The sequence below is a fragment of the Hemitrygon akajei genome, chromosome 7, assembly GCF_048418815.1.
Source record: "Hemitrygon akajei chromosome 7, sHemAka1.3, whole genome shotgun sequence".
Taxonomy (NCBI): Eukaryota; Metazoa; Chordata; class Chondrichthyes; order Myliobatiformes; family Dasyatidae; genus Hemitrygon; species Hemitrygon akajei.
Window position 1 is genome coordinate 92,986,300 of NC_133130.1, and position 9,313 is coordinate 92,995,612.

Below are 9,313 nucleotides of genomic sequence, written 5' to 3' on the forward strand. Positions count from 1 at the left end.
GCTATTGCTGTTATGTTGTCACTCATGCTTCAGTTAATTCCCTTTACTTCACTGTAAACTCAAAAGTTTTAAGGTGGTTAAGTCACCTGGACCAGATGGACTACATCCCAGAGTCCCAAGAGAGGTTGCTGAAGAGATAATGGATGCATTGGTCATGATCTTTCAAGAATCACTTGATTCTGGCATCATCCTGGAGGACTGGAAGATTGCAAATATCATACTATCAAGAACAGGAAAACAGATTGTTATCTGAATGGTGGCCGATTAGGAAAAGGGGAGATGCAACGAGACCTGGGTGTCATTGTACACCAGTCATTGAAGGTGGGCATGCAGGTACAGCAGGTGGTGAAGAAGGCAAATGGTATGTTGGCATTCATAGCAAAAGGATTTGAGTACAGGAGCAGGGAGGTTCTACTGCAGTTGTACAAGGCCTTGGTGAGACCGCACCTAGAATATTGTGTGCAGTTTTGGTCCCCTAATCTGAGGAAAGACATTCTTGCCATAGAGGGAGTACAGAGGTTCACCAGATTGATTCCTGGGATGGCAGGACTTTCATATGAAGAAAGACTGGATCGACTAGGCTTATACTCGCTGGAATTTAGAAGATTGAGGGGGGATCTTATTGAAATGTATAAAATTCTAAAGGGATTGGACAGGCTAGATGCAGGAAGATTGTTTCCGACGTTGGGGAAGTCCAGAACGAGGGGTCACAGTTTAAGGATAAAGGGGAAGCCTTTTAGGACTGAGATGAGGAAAAACTTCTTCACACAGAAAGTGGTGAATCTGTGGAATTCTCTGCCACAGGAAATAGTTGAGGCCGGTTCATTGGCTATATTTAAGAGGAAGTTAGATATGGCCCTTGTGGCTAAAGGGATCGGGGGGTATGGAGAGAAAGCAGGTCCAGGGTTCTGAGTTGGATGATCATACTGAATGGCGGTGCAGGCTTGAATGGCCTACTCCTGCACCTATTTTCTATGTTTCTATACTATTTAAGAAGGGAGGAAGGCAAAAGAAAGAAAACTATAGGCCAGTTAGCCTAACTTTAGTGGTTGGGAGAGTGTTGAAGTCTATTGTTAAAGATGAGGTTTCGGGGTACTTGGAGACTAATGATAAAATAAGTCGAAGTCTGCATGGTTTCTGTAAAGAGAAACCTGCCTGACAAATCTGTTAAGAGTTCTTCGAGGAAGTAACAAGCAGGGTGGACAAAGGAGAGGCAGTGGATGTCATTTACTTGGATTTACAGAAAGCATTTGATGAGACACACATGAGGCTGCTTAATCCTATGGAGTTACAAGAAAGATACTGGTATGGATAAAGGAATGCCTGACAGGCAGGAGGCAGTGAGTGGGAATAAAGGGGGGCCTTTTCTGTTTGGCTGCCAGTGTCAAGTGGTGTTCCTCAGGTGTCAGTATTGGGACTGCTGCTTTTCACATTGTTTGTCAATGACTTAGATAATGGAATTTATGGCTTTGTAGCAAAGTTTTGGGTGATATGAAGCTAGGTGGAGGGATAAGTAGTACTAAGGTAGCAATGCGATTGCAACAGGACTTGGAGAAACTGGAAGGATGAGCAAAAAAGTGGCAGATGGAATAGTGTTGGGAAATGTATGATAATGCATTTTGGTAAAAGGAACAATGGTGCATACTAATTATTTAAATTGGGAGAAGGTTCAAACATCAGAGATGCACAGGGACTCGAGTCCTTGTGCAAAACTCCCAGAAGGCTAATGTACAGGTTGAGTCAGTGGTATAGAAGGCCAATGCAATGTTGGCATTTATTTCAAAGGGAATAGAATATAAAAGCGAGATAATGCTGAACCTTTATGAGATACTAGTCAGGCTGAACTAAATATTGGGCTCTATGTCTCAAATGATGTGTTGTCATTGCAGAGAGTGCAGAGCAGGTTCACAAGGATAATTCCAGGAATGAAGATGTTATATGAGGAGCATTTGGCAGCTTTGGGCCTATATTCACTAGAATTTAGAAGAATGCTGGGGGGAGGGGTGGATTTCATTGAAATCAATGAACATTAAAAGGGCAGATCAGGTGGATGTGGAGAGGATATTTCCTATGGTGGGGGTATCCACAACTAAAGGGCACAGCTTCAAAATTGAAGGGGCGACCCTTTAGATTTTTTTTAGCCAGAAAGTAGTGAATCTGTGGAATGTAATGCCGCAGGCAGAGGTGGAGACCAAGTCTGCATATATTTATGGCAGGAATTGATAGTTTCCTGATCATTCAGCATCAAAGGATATGGCAAGATGGCAGGTGTATGGGATTGAGTGGGATCTGGGATCAGCCATGATGGAATAGTGAAGCCAACTTGATGGGTTGTCTAGTTCTGAACTATTGCCTAGTTCTGTTCCTAAGTCTTACGGGCTTGTACTGATGCATCTGATTTTATCTTCGCCCTTTCAAACTGCAGTGTGAATTCTTAAGATCACTGTTTCCTAAGGGTTCCTTTATCTTAAACTCTAATTTAGTTTGGTTCATTACACCCAAGCCAGAATTGTATTTTCGTTAGTCACTGGCAGCCAACCAGAAAAGGCTCCCTTCATTCCCACTCCCACCTCCTGCCAGTCAGCCACTGCTATATCCATACTAGAATCTTCTCTGTAATACTATGGGCTTGTAGCTGGTTAAGCAGCCTCATGTGTGGCACCTTGTCAAAGCCTTCTGAAAATCCAAATACACAACATTCACCGATTCTCTTTTGTATATCCTGCTTATTATTTCTTCAAAGAATTCCAACAGATTTGTCAGGCAAGATTTTCTTTGAGGAAACCATGCTAACTACGCCCTATTATTGTGTGCCTCCAAGTACCCTGACACCTTTTCCTTAATAATCAACTCCCATATCTTCCCAACCACTGAGGTCAGACTGACTGGCCTATTTCCTTTCTTCTACATCTCTCCTTTCTCGACAAGTGGAGTTACATTTGCAATTTTTCAGTCCTCTGGAACCATTTCAGAATCTAGTGATTCTTGAAAGATCAATACTAATGCCTCCACGCTCTCTTCAGCCACCTCTTTCAGAACCCCGAGGTATACACCATTTGGTCCAGATGTCTCATCTACCTTCAGAGTTTTCAGTTTCCCAAGAGCTTTTGTTCTAGTTATGGTAACTTCACACACTTCATGACCCCTAGAAACACCTGGAACTTCCACCACACTGCTGGTGTCTTCCACAGTGAAGACTGATGCAAAATACTCAGTTTGTCCGCCATTTCATTGTCTTCTCCAGCATCCTTTTTGAGCTGTCCAAAACCCACTCTTGACTCTCTTTTACAGCTTATGTATCTGAAGAAACTTGGTATCCTCTTTAATATTATTGGCTAACTTACTTTAACACTCCATCTTTATCTTAATAGCATTTTTAGTTGCTTTCTGCTTGTTTTTAAAAGCTTCCCAATCCTGCAACTTCCCACTAATTTTTGCTCTATTATAAACCCTTTCTTACTCTCCCTACCTCTCCTGGAAGTCACCCATCTGCTGTCTGAAGCCTGTACTCTGGGTGTGATCACCTCATCAAAAGCCTTGCCTATCACATCTTCAGCCTACCAGATGATCCTAAGTATACACCAGCTCAAACTCCATGTCCTATTGTGAATCACTAGATTCTGGAATATTTCCGAAAGACTGGAAAATTGCAAATGCCAATCCACCCTTTTAAGAAAAGAAATTATAGGCCACTTAGTTTGACTTTAATGGTTGGGAAGCTGTAGGAGTCCATTATTAAGGATGAGATTTTGGGATAGATAGAGAGATAGATAGATGCTTTATTGATCCCAAAGGAAATTACAGTGACACAGTAGCATTATAAGTACACAGATATACAAATATTAGAAGATAAGTAAGAATAAAACTAAGCTACCTCAAACAGTCTAATGGGGGGGGGGGGGCAGGGGTCATCAGTTCCCTGACTATAGGTTGACTCATTGTAGAGCCTAATGGCCAAGGGTAAGAATGACCTCATATAATGCTCTTTGGAGCAGAACAGTTGTCTTAGTCTATTACCAAAAGTGCTTCTTTGTTCAGCCAGGGTGACATGCAGAGGGTGAGAGACATTGTCCAGAATTGCCAGGATTTTCCATAGGGTCCATTGTTCTACCACAGCCTCATGTGTGTACAGTTTGACTCCTATAACAGAGCCAGCTTTCTAATCTATTTATTGAGCCTGTTGGCATCACCCGTGTTTATGTCATTGCCCCAGCTCACCACCACATAAAAGATTGTATTGGTGACAACAGACTGGTAGAACATGTGAAGGAGAGGCCAGCATACTCCTAAGGACTTTGGAGGCAGATGATAAAATAGGCCAATGTCAGCATAATTTCCTTAAGGGGAAAATTTTGCTTGTTGGTATTCTTTGAGGACATAACAAGCAGGATAGATAAAGGAGAGTCAATGGATGTGTACTTAGATTTTCAGAAGGCCTTTGACAAGGTGCCACATGACACTGCTTAATATAAGTGCCCATAGTATTTCTAGAAAGAGACTAGCATGAATAGGAAGCTATCTGACTGGCAGGAGGCAGAGTGGGAATAAAGGGGGCCTTTTCTACTTGACTACCAGTGACTAGTGGTGTTCTGCGGGTGCTGGTGTTGGGACAGCTTCTTTTAAAGTTATATGCTGGTGATTTGGATGACAGAAGGGATGACTTTATGGCCAGGTTTATGGACAATACAAAATTAGGTAGAGGGACAGATAGTGTTGAGGAAGCAGGGAGTCAGCTGAAGGACTTTGACAGATTGGGAGAATGCAAAGAAGTGGCAGATGGAATATAGTGTAGGGAAGTATTTGGAACAGTTTAGTAGAAGGAAAAAAGCATAGACTAATTTTCATAATGGAGAAAATGAAAAAATCAGAGATGCAAAGGGTCCTCGTGCATGATTTCCTAAACTTGCATGTTGACTTGTTGGTAAGGAAGGCAAATGCAATATTAGTATTCATTTCAAGAGGACTAGAATATAAAAGCAAGGATGTAATGTTTAGGATTTATAAGGCATTGGTCAAACAACATGGAATATTGTGAGCAGTTTTGGGCCCCTTACCTAAAAAAAGGTTTGTTGGCATTGGAGAGGGTCCAGATGAGGTTCATGAGAATGATATAATTAATGTAAGGGTTACTGTAACAGGAGCATTTGATGGCTCCGGACTGATAGGTGATTCTAACTTCTCACATATTGACTGGGACCCCCATATTTTAAAAGGACTGGATGTGATAGAAGTTTTTCAAATGTGTTCAGGAAAGTTTCTTTTACATTAATAGAGCTCCCAACTTAAGAGAGTGCAATATTGGATCTCCTATTAGGGAAGGAGACAGCAGTGTGTACGGGAACACTTTGGATCTAATGATCATAATATGGCAGGGGAATGGGAACCAGTATAATAGAACTGAGGATGAGATAGCAGGTTTACAAGTAGATGATCTAATATGTAATATGAATTTAAGGAAGGACAAGCCAATGATTGACTGACTACAGCTGCAGAGAGAGCGAAGAGTTAAGTTGTACCACAAAGGCAAAATTCAAGTGGGCAAAGAATACAGGACTGAAGGTGCTGTATTTAAATGTGTGTTGCATTCGGAATAAGGTGGAAGAACTTGTGGCACAATTAGAGATTGGTCGGTTTGATGTTGTAGGCATCACTGAGTCGTGGCTGATAGAAGGTCATAGTTGGGAGTTTAACATCAAAGGATATACTTTGTATTGAAAGGACAGACAGGAAGGCCTAGGTGGTGGTGTGGCTCTGTTGGTAAAAGATGGAATCACATCTTTAGAAAGAGGTGACATAGGGTCAGAGAATGTCAAATCAATGTGGGTGGAGTTAAGAAACTGCAAGGGTAAAAAAAACATTATGGTAATCATATATAGGCCTCCAAATAGTAGCCAAGATGTGGGGTTGAGATCGCAAAGAGAGGTGGAAAGGGCATGTAATAAGGGTATTGTCACGATTGTAATGGGGGACTTCAATATGCAAGGGGATTGGGAAAAACAGGTTGGTGTTGGATTGCAAGAGAGGAAACTTGTTGAAGGTCTACGAGATGGCTTTTTGAAGCAGCCTGTGCTCGAGCCCACTTGGGGAAAAGCTATCTTAGATTGGGTGTTGTGAAAAAACCAAGATCTTATGAGGGAGCTTAATGTAAAGGAACCAATAGGAGGCAGTGATCATAATATGATTGAATTCATATTAGACCGACTAATATTACTTCTGGGTTCAGCTGGTGCCAGTGCAGCAGACTCCATTCAGATTGTGCGTGCTGTTTGGGTGGGTGTGAGAATGAGTGAATGTGAGTGTGAGAAAGAATTTTGGTTGGTTTGACCTTTAGCATTTTTAAATTATTTTCAATTTTGGGTACAGCTGCTTATATAGCTTGTGTTTGGTTGCCTTACAGGGATCACAAAGGAAATATTTTCCAGCCTATCCCTTGTTTTGGGCGGCTGGTTTTTTTGCCTTTGTACAAGTAGTTCACTAGTTGTAGCAGTAAGAGAGGTGCCTAGCACGTTTTTCAAAGAAAAAAAGCAAACTGATAATTAGAATAGGGGTGAAGTTGGTGTAGGCCTAACAAGATGGGACTAAGAGTCACTTCACAGTATAGTTTATTGGCGGAGAGAGTGGAGTTAACCAACTTTGGCTCAAGAAGCTTTGATGAGGAGGCACATTTGAGCAGCGAGTAAAGCTTTTGTAGTGGTTGAGTAAAAAAAAAGTCACCAAACTACAACTAATTAAATAAAGTAAGGAAGATGCAGGATTAGGTGATGTGTTGTAGCTAGATGGTGTGGGAGCTGGTGGAACCCATTGTGATTCCTGGTGACCACATCTGCAGCAAGTGTTGGCTGCTCTAGGAACTCAGGCTCAAAGTTGATGACCTTGAATCAGCTTCAAATACTGCGGCACATCAGGGAGTGGGAGGGTAACTTGGACGCTCTGTTTCAGGAGGTAGGCACACCCATTAGATTAGCTGCCTCAGATTTGGTCTATGATTAGGGAAAGAGGGAGTGACTGAGTGAGGCAGGTAGTAGGATCCAAGAGACAGTGTTGGAAGAGCCTCAGCCCTTGAGCTTGTCCAACAGGTCTGAGATTCATGTTCCCTGTGTGGTTGAGAGTGAGGGCTGTAGGAAGGATGAGGGACCTAACTGTGGCACTGTGGTTCAGGGAGCCATTCAAGAAGGGGGAAAGAAGAGAAATGTAGTGGTCATTGGAGATAGCATAATCAGGGGAATAGACTTAAGTTTTCTGTTGCGGAGACAGAGCATCCAAAAGTGTTGCCTGCCTGGTGCCTGGGTTCAGGACATCTTATCTGACCTGCAGAGGAACTTGTAGTGGAAGAGGAAGGATCCAGTTCCCCTGGTCCATATGGGTATCAACGACATAGGTAGAATGAGGAAAGAGGTTCTGCTGAGGAAATCTGAAGAGTTAAGAATAAATTAAAAAGCGTTTGATTGGAGTAAGGGGAAATATGAGGCTATTAGGCAGGAACTTGGAAGCATAAATTGAAAACATTCTCGGAAACGTACGGAAGAAATGTGGCATATATTCAGGGGATATTTGCGTGGAGTTCTGCATAAGTACGTTCCAATGAGACAGGAAAAAGACGGTAAGGTATAAGAACTATGGTGTACTAAGGCTATTGTAAATCTAGTGAAGAAGAAGAGCTTACGAAAGGTTCAAAAAGCTAGGTAATGATAGAAATCTAGAAGATTATAAGGCTAGCAGGAAGGAGTTGAAGAAAGAAATTAGGAGAGCAAGAAGGGGTCATGAGAAGGCCTTGGCGGCCAGGATTAAGGAAAACCCCAAAGCATTCTACAAGTACATTAAGAGCTAGAGAATACGATGTGAGAGAATAGGACCAATCAAGTGTGACAGTGGAAAAGTGTGTAGGGAACCGGAGGAGATAGCAGAGGTACTTGATGAGTACTTTGCTTCAGTATTCACTATGGAAAAGGATCTTGGCGAGTGTAGGGATGACTTGCAGCAGGCTGAAAAGCTTGAGCATGCAAGTATTAAGAAAGAAGATGTGCTGGAGCTTTTGGAAAGCATCAAGTTAGATAAGTCACCGCAACCGGACAAGATATACCCCAGGCTACTGTGGGAGGCAAGGGAGGAGATTGCTGAGCCTCTGGCGATGATCTTTGCATCAATGGGGAAAGGCAAGGTTCTGGAGGATTGGAGGGTTGTGGATGTTGTTCCATTATTCAAGAAAGGGAGTAGAAGTAGCCCAGGATATTATAGACCAGCGAGTCTTACCTTGGTGGTTGGTAATTTGATGGAGAAGATCCTAAGAGCAGAATTTATGAACATTTGAAGAGGTATAATATGATTAGAAATAGTCACCATGGTTTTGTGAAAGGCAGGTCATGCCTTACGAGCCTGATTGAATTTTTTGAGGATGTGACTAAACACATTGATGAAGGTACAGCAGTAGATGTAGTGCATATGGATTTCAGCAGGGCATTTGACAAGGTACCCCATGCAAGGCTTATTGAGAAAGTAAGGAGTCTTGGGATCCAAAGGGAAATTGCTTTGTGGATCCAAAACTGGCTTGCCTGCAGAAGGCAAAGAGTGATTGTAGACGGGTTATATTCTGCATGGAGGCCGGTGACCAGTGGTGTGCCTCGGGGATCTGCTCTGGGATCTCTACTCTTCGTGATTTTTATAAATGACCTGGATGAAGAAGTGGAGGGACAGGTTAGTAAGTCTGTTGATAACACAAAGGTTGGAGGTATTGTGGATAGTGTGGAGAGCTGTCAGAGGTTACAGCGGGACATTGATAGATGCAAAAATGGGCTGAGAAGTAGCAGATGGAGTTCAACCCAGGTAAGTGTGAGGTGGTTCATTTTGGTAAGTCAAATATGATGGCAAAATATAGTGTTAATGATAAGACTTTTGGCAGTGTGGAGGATCAGAGGGATCTTGGGGTCCAAATCCATAGGAGGCTCAAAGCCGCTGCACAGGTTGACTCTGTGGTTAAGAAAGCACATGGTGCATTGGCCTTCGAGCTGAGAGGTAATGTTGCAGCTATATAGGACCCTGGTCAGAACCCACTTGGAGTACTGTGCTCAGTTCTGGTCACCTCACTATAGGAAGGGTGTGGAAACCGTAGAAAGAGTGCAAAGGAGAATTACAAGGATGTTGCCTGGACTGGGGAGCATGCCTTATGAGAGGTGGCCTGATGAGAGACATTGATCATGTGGATAGTCACAGGCTTTTTCCTAGGGCTGAAATGGCTAATTCGAGAGGACACAGTTTTAAGGTGCTTGGAAGTAGGTAGAGAGGAGATGTTAGGGGTAAGTTTTTTACGCAGAGTGGT